Consider the following 10,779-nt stretch of genomic DNA (forward strand, 5'->3'; position numbering starts at 1 on the left):
ATTCCCCAGAAAATAAGTACAAATTTACTAACCGAATGCCTTTCTAAAAATTTTAAGTTGCTCTGCGCATTAAATTAAGCCTTGCTAAAATTGGAAGGATCTAAGTACTTTAGATTTCTTTTTTTTTTAATTTTTTTTTATGTTTATTTATTTTTGAGACAGAGAGAGACAGAGCATGAATGGGGGAGGGGCAGAGAGAGAGGGAGACACAGCATCGGAAGCAGGCTGCAGGCTCCGGGCCATCAGCCCGGAGCCCGACGCGGGGCTCGAACTCAGGAACCGTGAGATCGTGACCTGAGCTGAAGTCGGACGCTCAACTGACTGAGCCACCCAGGCGCCCCCGTACTTTAGATTTCTTAATACTTGAGAGGCTATAAACATAGGCAGAGAACACGTTTTCAAATTGTTGTCAGACTCAGCTTCAAAAGCCACTCAACTCTGCATCAACCACCCTTCAGCGTAAGTAGGTTTGTACGTAACTTCTCTATCTACACAAAAGAGTCGATGCTCATTTACCTGCCCTGGGTTCTACACTAGGTTTCTGGGAGCTGAAATACACATCTCAGGAATATATGTACGTACACCAATTTATTGGCATAAAGTCTCACAAGACATGTGATCTCTGATACACAATACAGTCCAGGGAGAGTATCTCAAAACACATCACTGACATATATGAAAACAAGGTTATTTACGTAAAATGATTCATGGGATGTAATCTATATAGCGGGCAAAGCAGTTAATGGTTTACTTGATAAGGCACCTTTTATTTAGTTAGTTTTATTTTCTTAGAGAGAGAGACAGTGCACGCAAGCATGGGGCAGGAACAGAAAGGGAGAGAGGGAGAGAGAGAATCCTAAGCAGGCACCATGCTCAGTGCAGAGCCCGATTCGAGGCGCGATCCCGCAACCCTGGGATCATGACCTGAGCCCAAATCAAGAGTCAGGCACTTAACCGACTGAACCACCCGGGTGCCCCAATAAGGCACCTTTTAAACGGATGCCATGCAAAATACATTTAGCGTGTCCCATATCAAAGATAAATCTATACTTTCGGTGTTTCACAACTGCATAGTAAAACTGCTTGTTTTAGAAAAAGAAAGAATTCTCGGAGCTCCTCCTCATAGCCATAGGATAAAACAACGAAGAAAATATTCCCAGAAACTCATTAACAGACGTAAAGGCATCTGATAAAGCCTCTGCCTTCTCAGATTCCCAATGGAATGCCCAAAAGACCGTAAACATGTACTAAAGTCTGCACCAGCATCAGAAATGTCCTAGACGGCAGGGGAGACAAAGAAGGATGGCAGGCCCCAACTTCGTCTATGAAACAGCAGCAGGGAGACAGAAGGGAGGACACCGAAAAGAAATCCATCACTGGGCTGAGAGCCACAGACAAGGCAAGCCACAGGCCAGTGGGGTCCCTCTCACCCCTGGGGGTTAGCAACATCTGGGTTCCCCCACCGCACTTGGTGGTCTCACATCTTCTGGTCCCATCAGCCACGGCCCGCCCACAAAGGCCACCCCCACGTCCACTCATGTTTCTAACTCCACCTCCTTCCTGAATCGCTGGATGCCTCTGGGTTGTCAGAGTCAGAGACGGCGGCGATTGAGAGCACACCCAAGGATTTCATTTCAGCCTCAAGGATTTCATGAACACTGAGGGCAAACTTATACAAAGAAACTTTTAACATATCTTGCTTAACAAGGAGCTAATGCTAGATAAGCCTTGATGTTTTTTAATAGCAGCTCTCCAAGTATGTAGAATCTTTGTTTAACATGTAGATTCCAGGAACCTGTCCCCTGAGATCTTGATTAAGTGGAAGAAGAGGAAGGTTGACAAATTGTCAATTTTAAGAGAGAATTGAGATCATTCTAAAGCAGGTAGCCTGTGACCAACATTCGAGAAGCATTGCTCTAAAGGCCAAGAGGTTTTATAAAGAGTGAAAAGACCCTGATGCTAAGAAAATTAAGTCTGCTTCAAAAAAAGATGGACGTTGAAAAGAATCAGAAAAAAAAAAGTGTTCTTATTCGAAGAAGAATTGAAAAGACATTGGATTTATCAAAGTATTGCAGTCAGACACAAAGATAATTTGAGATAAAAAAATGCACAGATAAACAAGGATTACAGAATTTTGAAATCAAATGAAAAGATTTTGAACTTCTAGAACAATGACAGTCTAAGGGTGACAAAAAGCTACTCCTTCCCATTACAGACTGATAGAAATCCTGGATAAATTACCCGATTTTTAAAAAGTGCATGAAAGTCCTCGGAGAAAAGAAAAATAAATCCCAAGAGTGAAATAGGGGAGGGGAGTATATGAGCTGACCCTGCTCATACCAGGGTCACGTTCAGGGTCAACCATACCAGGGTCCTGACCCATACCAGGACACGTTCAGGTTTAGGTAACAGGCCTCAGGATCCCAGGGGTTTCACTGTCCACAGAACAGAGGTCTTTCTCAACTTATGATGGGGTTGCATCCTGATGAACCTGTTGTAAGTTGAAAATATAGTAAGTCAAAAACGCACTCGATGCACATAACCTACCCAACCTTCGCCTAGCCCGCCTTGCAGGTGCTGGGAACACTTACGCTGGCCTACAGTTGGGCAAAACCATCTAACACAAAGCCTGTTCTATACTAAAGTGTTGAATATCTCATGCAGTATATTGAATACAGAACTGAAAGTGAAAAACAGAACGACTGTACAGGCACAGAACGGCCATAAGTGTATGGGTTGTTTACCCTGTGATCACGTGGTTGACTGGGAGCTAGGCTCACTGCCAGTGTGTAGCAAGACAAGAAAGTATCCTACCCATCTAGGTAGGCCGACTGGGGAAAAGATCCAGATTTGAAATGCCAAGTTCCTCCCGGATGCGTATCACTTTTGCACCATTGTGAAGTTAAGGGACCGTCTATACACAATTCACATTGTCAGGGACCGTCTATGCACAGTTCAAGGTCCACCCAAGGCATGGAGTGCAATCAGCCGTGTATGTAAAACCGAGATCCTCAAAGAGCTGTTCAAAATTCTGACGGGGACCAGAGAAACCCCGAGCATCACCATGAAGAGTCGGCAAGGAAGTTTCCACAACACAGACCCAGTGGATTCTGACAGAAAAGCCAATCGTTGCAGAAGACGAGCTCAGAATCCAGAATCACAAACCAGATGGGAAAAAGGGAGCACAGCTACAGAAAGCTACCGGGCACAGCAAACAGAACAATTCGGAAGTCGTAGCTTGTTATCTAAAGGAGATGATCCAATGAAATATATTACAAATGATTAAAAGAAACAGTAACGAATGAAACAGATGAAAAAAAGAAGCAAATTTGGAAAAGACTAACTTCCAGACTAAATTAGAATTTGACTTCTCGAATTTAAAAATACAACGAATTGTCAAGTAGCCTCTTCGTTAAAATATTAGTGAACCGACTGCAATAATGTAATTATTATGATGCATATAATATATAATGATGATCAAGTTGGAGTGAGGCCAGGAATGCCCGCATGATTAAACATTAGGAAAGCCCTATAATGAAATTCACCTCATTAGCATATTAAAGGAGAAAACTCATACGAGCATCTCAAAAGATGCCCAAAAAGCATTTGATAAAATTTAATAACGGTCCCTGATTTTTTTTAAGTAGTCTCAGTAAACCAGAGGCAGGAGAGGGAAAGGGGACCTCCTGATAACAGCCTCTACAGCATATCTCGATACAAGTTCCAACACACATCCTATGTTGCTAAGCATTTAGCAACATTTCCTTTAAAGTCAGGACAAAGGGAAAGAAATTCTCTGATCATTGTACCTACTCAGCATTATGTAGAAGGTCCTCATCAATGCAGGCGGGAGAGGAGAAGCAGGAAGAATTATGAAGGATCAGAAAGAAACCTAAGAAACATTTCTGTTAGTCACATAGAGAACACTGACTATATAAGACAATAGAGGAAAATAATATTAGAACTCTTTGAAAATATTTAGCATTACTGCCAACCATATGGCCATATATTAAAATTAATATCATTCCTCGATCGATAATTAGAAACTATAATAAAATTAAAAATCTCATTCTTAAGAACAAGAAAAGTTACAGGATATCTAAGAATAAATTCAACAAAGGAAATGAAAAAGTTAAGAAATTTATGAAGGAAATTATGCATTTGTGCTTAAGAACATAAAAAGAATTCTAAACGCAGAGAAAGATACGCCATGTCATTGAATAAAAGAACTCAAATTATAAAGCAGGCAATAGCCTCTAAATTAATATATAAGCACGTGTTTCCAATAAAAATCACAACGGGGCTTTCCATGGCAATCAATAAGCTGATGCTAAAATTTATACGAAAGAGTAGAGGACTGAGACAACTTTGAAGATTAGGGATGGGTGATTTGTCCTACTATTTATCACTATGGAGCCACAGTACCTAAAACAATGTGGCATTGATACAAGAAAAATCTACCAATATGTGGCGGCATTAAAAAATTGACAAGAAAGAATTTATTTCACTACATTGCAGCAACCGGCCATCCAAATTGAAAAAAAAAATTAATGTAATCCCTACTTCATGCCGTACACAAGCATAAATTCCTTATGGATTAAAAACCTAATTGTGAAAAGTAGAAGTTGAAAACCTTTGAAAGAGAAATATGGGAACAAATATTTATAAGCTAACAGAAAGGAAGGTCTTCTTAAGCAAAAGATAAAAAGCACGAAACATGAAAGATTGACTAATTATATGAAAATAAAAAACTTTTATGAGAAAAGACAACATAAGCAAAAAGAGAAGCTGCAGACATGTGGAAGTTATTTCTAACTCTTAGAATAGGAAAAAAATCTAATCCAGAACATATAAGGAATGCCTATAAATCAGTATTAAAAAAAGACAAACCAATAAGGAAAGGTCAGAGGTTTTGATCAAAGATTCATGGAAGCCTAAGCAAGAGGGACCAAAAAGCATATGAGTCGTGATCAATATCTCAAGCAATGAAAGAGACGTGAAATAAACCATCAGATATACACAAATTTATCAAGTCTAATAATACCAAAGGTTAGTGAAGATACTGTACTTGAAAATCAAGCCAAAAAAAAAAAAAAGGCTTTCTTTCCCAGGGTCCTCGAATATTTACAAAAATATGATTACATAATTAGGCTTTGATGAAAACCTCAAAACGTTCCAACGAGGAAAAGTCTCCTACAGCCTATTCTCCGACCACAGCGGAGGAAAACCAGAGGTTTGTTTCTAGAACAGGAACCAAGAAAACAGCCACTTTGGACATATGACCTAAATCCCGAAGGGAGAATGTAAAACCCTCTCAGGAGGAAACATAGGAGGATATGAAATATACTAAACCTCTCCAAAGTAATGATTAGGTTGAGAAGAAAATCAAAACTGCAAATTCAGAACATTTTGAAAATTGTCATAACAAAATCAGCATAATAAAACTTGAAAATATAACTAAAAGTGGTAAGATTTCAAATGCCTCTGTTTTCTCAACGTTGTTCTATTGGTCCTCGTATGTACCTCTAAAAATAAGTAAAAAAAAGAATGAACTGTTTGTACAAATACATATATGCATATGCACACATGTGTGCATATACACATACATATACACACATGTATGCATGTATATTCACGTGCACGACGTAACCTCTGTTCTGTGTAGATAAATAGCATAGAAAAACACTGAAAGGGCACAACAAATAATAATAGTAATACCTATTGGTAGTGAAAATGGGTTTTTTATTGTATATTTCTCTCATGTTCAAAAATAAGTACGTATTTTAAAATTTTAAAAATAAGAGTAAATTCACTAATTGGTAAAAAAAAAAAAAAAGTCCTTGAATTTGTTTAAAAGCGGAAAATGTCTAGGTTTCCATCGGTTTTGGTTTTCCTTTTACCTTGTTCATGCTTTGCCAATTAGACAGTACTTCGAATATTTCTTCACCTCCTGAAATTTTCTTCCATTATTTTTGTGATTCCCATCACTGCTCTCTCATTCAGCAGTACCAGTTATGAGCCTATAAGATTTCTTCCCCAGCCATGACCTTCTCTCTGCTAATGCAGACGTCTTTGTCTTTTGCCCTCGTGCTACAGAAGAGTTTTTGCCAAATCAATTATTTTGTGCTTATAATGTACATTCAATCCTTCTACCTCTAGTCCATGCTACGTCCTTCAAGATCAAGGCTGGATCACAGCCATTCTTGGTCCTGACACAGGGTCCATGTTCCCCAACAGTTGGTATGGTCACACTTTTTACAGGTTGCGAGTCTGCTTGTTGTTACATGATGTCTCATTACGGCTTGGTTCACCATTTTCCTAATTACTAAACATATTGTACATGTTTGGGGGGCCATTCTTCTTATCGCTTCCATGAGTGTCTAACTATTGTCCTTTGGCCTTTTGCTTTGTCTTCTTATTGGTCTCTAGGAACTCTTTGCATCATTGTATAATCTGATTTCATTCTATACGAAACCCTTAATACGTAAACAGCATGTGCATATATAACATATAATTAGACATAAAATACCTGCTCTATCTCTGATGTTTCTTTGCCTTTTGTTGACATGTCCTTTGTTATATACCAAAGCTCCTATCGTTGTACTCGACTTACCAATCTTTTATGTTTTATTTATGAAAACTTTTCCTCCTGCTAAATCATACAGATGTTCTCCTCTATTTTCTCTTGAAGGCTGAAAAATCGTGTCTTTAATATTTAGGTCACATTTCAAAGCGGTCACTCCATTAAGTGTTTCTGAATTAACGAAACGGAGCAAGTTCAGCTCTGTACTTGAAGCGCCTGACGCTTGGGAAATCAGAGAAAGATCTAGACCAGGATCCGGCTCTGCCTCTGCGTTAGAGAGCTTTTCCTAGGTTCTGCTGTGTAATAATCCGCGTCCAAATCTTGGTTTGCAAAACCAACCTTTGTTTTTCACTCACATCACACAGTAGCTGTAGTTCAGCCATGGCTCTGAGCCTCTGCTCCAAGCTGTAGGGGATCTGCCGGTCTGTGCATTAGGGACCAGGCTGAAGGCACAATCTCTACCTGGTTGCCATGTGCTGGCCTTGTGGCCGAGGGGTAGAACAAGAAAGTTGGTGGAAACTTTCAATGGCTCTGGTCAGTCACTTTAGAGTCCCAGAGTCAATAGGAGAGAGAGAATATTTTGTCTGCAGAGAAAGGTGACAAGACCAAGAAATACTATAAACAAATAACATATTCTCTCACAGCAGCTCCTTTCAAACTAGAAGGCTGGTGGTGTATTTATTAAAGAGGGTTCAAAAATCGAGCTTTCTAGCCACTCTGGGCCCAGGGGAAGTGCTGATACAGTACAAAACGGCAAGCTTTCTTTGGCATCCCCAGCTGAGTCCCCCAGCTGTGGCTCTTACAAACGTTCACCGCTGGTGCAAAGGAAGGTAAGATCTCCTCCCCACATGTGTTGAAACGGTTCTGCATTCCAACACGGCCAAGGCTCAACCACCACAAGCCAGTACCCTGGGCCCCGTCCCGGCCAGGCTAGAATTGGCCGCAGAGCCTCAGGTTGAGTGAAGGAGGTGATCAGAGATGGAGAGAAAAGAAAGAAAACCACAGGCCCCATTGGCAAGGGGAACGAACGCCGCTTGGCATCCAAAATGTGAAAAGAGCTCTTCTGTGCTTTGGCTTTTGGCCCACCTTGGCTTCGGCCACCGCCATTCATTACCTCCACCTGGCCGGGCGGTGACCCACCCTCATTCTGTCTGTAGCAACAGATAACGTGCAGAGGCATGCCTGAGCTGTCGCCTGTCGGAGTTCCTCCTTCAGTTTCTCAAGACCTAACCCACATGCCAACACCTCCCTCGAAGCCGTGCTGTGGGCTGCCCGTGACCACGCTCTGCCCTCCGTAATTAGAATGGAATCTGAGCTCACCCTGGAATGCACGGGACGTGCAGAAGGAGCCCTGCAGGATGGTTCCTCCAACCGTAAGTCCCAGCCAGAACACAAAGGCTCGTGGGGGTAGAAACAGGCATGGGGAGGGCAGGAGGAGGAGCACAGGACCCAGAGTTTGCCTGCCCTTCTCTCTGCACTAAACAGCTCAGAGGACTTAGCGAAAGAGCACTTCTGCCAGGCAGGAAGCGTCTTGGCCCTTTGATTTAAGCCATGGTTCTCTACGTGTGGTCCCCGGTGGTCCCTGGATCCATTGACTGGAAACTTGTTAGAAATGCAAATTCTCCCGGTCCCCCCCCCGCCCCCATACTTGCAATGTGTCAGCAACTCTAAGGATGGGTCCCACCAATTCGTCTCTTAACAAGCCTTCCGAATGATTCTGATGCACCCTAAAGTCTGAGAACCTCGGTATCAAAGGGTAAACCGGTCCTTGAGCTTGTTCCAGCCCAAACCCTAATCTGGGGGGCACATTATGTCCTAAAGGAAAGTCCCTGCAGTTACAGATCCCCAGTAGAGACCCAAGTCAAAGTTTCTCAGGAAACCACCGATATCAGGTACGATTCAATCAACACGATTCAATGCAGAAGGGGACAGACGTGCCTCACAGTGAGGAGAGAGGGTGGCATAGCATAGTTCTGAGCAAGAGGATGGATGTTAGACTTCCTGCATTTAACACCTACAACACCACTCTTGTATGTGACCTTGAGCGAGTTACTTAAAACTCTACTGTCTTCCCATCGATATAATCGCATAGTAATAGCATCTTCTTAGTATTGATTGATCTAAGGCAGTGGTTCTCAAAGTGTGACCCCTCCCCCAGGCCAGCCTCATCAACACCACCTTAGAGTGTATTCAAGATGGAAATTCTCAGGCCCCGTCCCAGACCTACTGTACTCATTATCTATCTCTGGAAAAAAATATATATATATATATTACCCCAAAACTCAGCAGCCAACAACATCAAACGTGTGTTATCTCCTATCTGAATCAGAAATCTAGACACACCCGCCGTGTGGACCTCACCAAAGACCTGAGTCATGAACAGCTTCTTCCCTCAGGACAAACGATGCAGGAGAGACGGACATTTTTTTATACCTTTATTTCAGAAGTGACATCCCATCTCTCTTACCATATTCTATTCTCTTTAGAAGCGAGTCCATAAAACCAGTTGGCATTCAAGGGGAGGGAATCACACCAGAGCATGCATAACAGGAGGGAGAGACGTCTTGGAGGCTGCCTATCACCCCTATTGGATCAGAAACTCTGGGGGTGAGGACCAGACACCCATGTGTTAACAAGCCCTCCAGGTGACTCAGATATATGTTCAAAAATTCAACGAGACAATAGAGGCAAAGCACCTCATACAGGATCTGGAACCCAAAGACTCAATAAAGGTTATTTATTTACCTTCTCGTTATAACCTAATGATAGGTTATATCATTATAACAGCAGAACATCTGACTACTTGCTGCTAGGCTTTCTGCCTGACTCCAAATATCAGGTGTCATAATAGACCATCCGTTGTCAAATTTAGTCGAGCCCTCGAATCGCCTGCAGAGCTTTTAAATGTCGTGTTGCCAAAGCTTCGATCTTCACAATCAGATCAGAATCTCCAGGGCTGGGACCCAGGCATCCGCATTGCCTAGAGCTCCCAAAGTGATTCCAATATGCATTTCTGGTTAAGAACCGCGGAGATGTGCTCAGAAAGCAGGTCCGTGATGGCTCTCTCCCCTGTTAGTCTACCTTCTTGGAGCTAGACTATTGGCAAAAACGAGCCTTGCTTTGTGGCGGAAAATCAAAATAATCAAACCCGCAAACAAGCAAAGAAGCAACCAGTCTCGGTGGTGCACATGCTGATAAGTTGCCTTAACAACCTTCACGCCCCCTTGTCCTGCAGCCCCTTCCCATGTCTCTGGCAAGGAACTGAGCTGTCCCACCAACTGGGAAAGTAGAGATGGGCGTGTGCGTGGCTCAGATGCTGGGCCAGTGCCCCTTGCAGATCAGAATGCTGGCAAGAGGAAGGACACGGTCTGTTCTCTCCGGCCTTGAAGGAAAATTAGGTGGTCACTTAGCTCCCCGGAGGCAGCTGGGAATCCAGCTGCCAGGTGGAGGGGCCAGGGCCACGGGCCGGGGCAGAATCGGGGGTGATAGGACCACTCTTGCCGTGAGTCCTCTACAGATCAGAGCTCAGCCAAGCTGTCCTCCTTCCGAGCCGACAGAGCCCCAAGCCGCCCACCCCTGGCCCAAAGTCCACCCTGACACAGAGCCAGCTTCCGCCAGGCTTCTCTACCCCACCAGCCGCCACCCCCAACTGTCCCCTAGAGGATTAGACTTGGGAAGTCTGACCTCCGGCAGTTCAGGTCAGCGTCGTGCTCTAGCTCTGCTGCCCAGGGAATTGTCAGATGCTCAGAGGCCGCTCCAGAATATTCTTGGAAGCTCCCACCACGGGGCTAATTTGGGCCCAAGTCTACCGTTCACAGGACTGTTTAAATAGGAGCAAAGAAGATACAAGAGGGAAAACTTTTTTAATCAAAAAAGGAATAGTAAGCCTCCATTCACAGAGTTCGTTAGCCAGCCCAATCTTTCATGAGTCAAGAACTGAGGCCAGCTATGGAGCGGTGGGGGGGAGGAACAGCCTCGGGTGTATGGAGAGGGCAGCTGGGGCGTGGGGGGCATGGACACCACAGAGGTGAGCAAAATCTTCAGCTTCCGACGGTCCAGGGGCCCCGTTCCCGGCTCTGGCACTGCATCGCCCTGACAGGTCTCTCTGCGCTCCTGCTCCCCGACCTCTAAAAATGGGATTCTAATTATAAGGGTTGCTTGAGGATTAAATAAAATCATATACGTGAAAGGACTAA

The sequence above is a fragment of the Panthera leo genome, chromosome A3 (assembly GCF_018350215.1).
Source record: "Panthera leo isolate Ple1 chromosome A3, P.leo_Ple1_pat1.1, whole genome shotgun sequence".
Lineage (NCBI taxonomy): Eukaryota > Metazoa > Chordata > Mammalia > Carnivora > Felidae > Panthera > Panthera leo.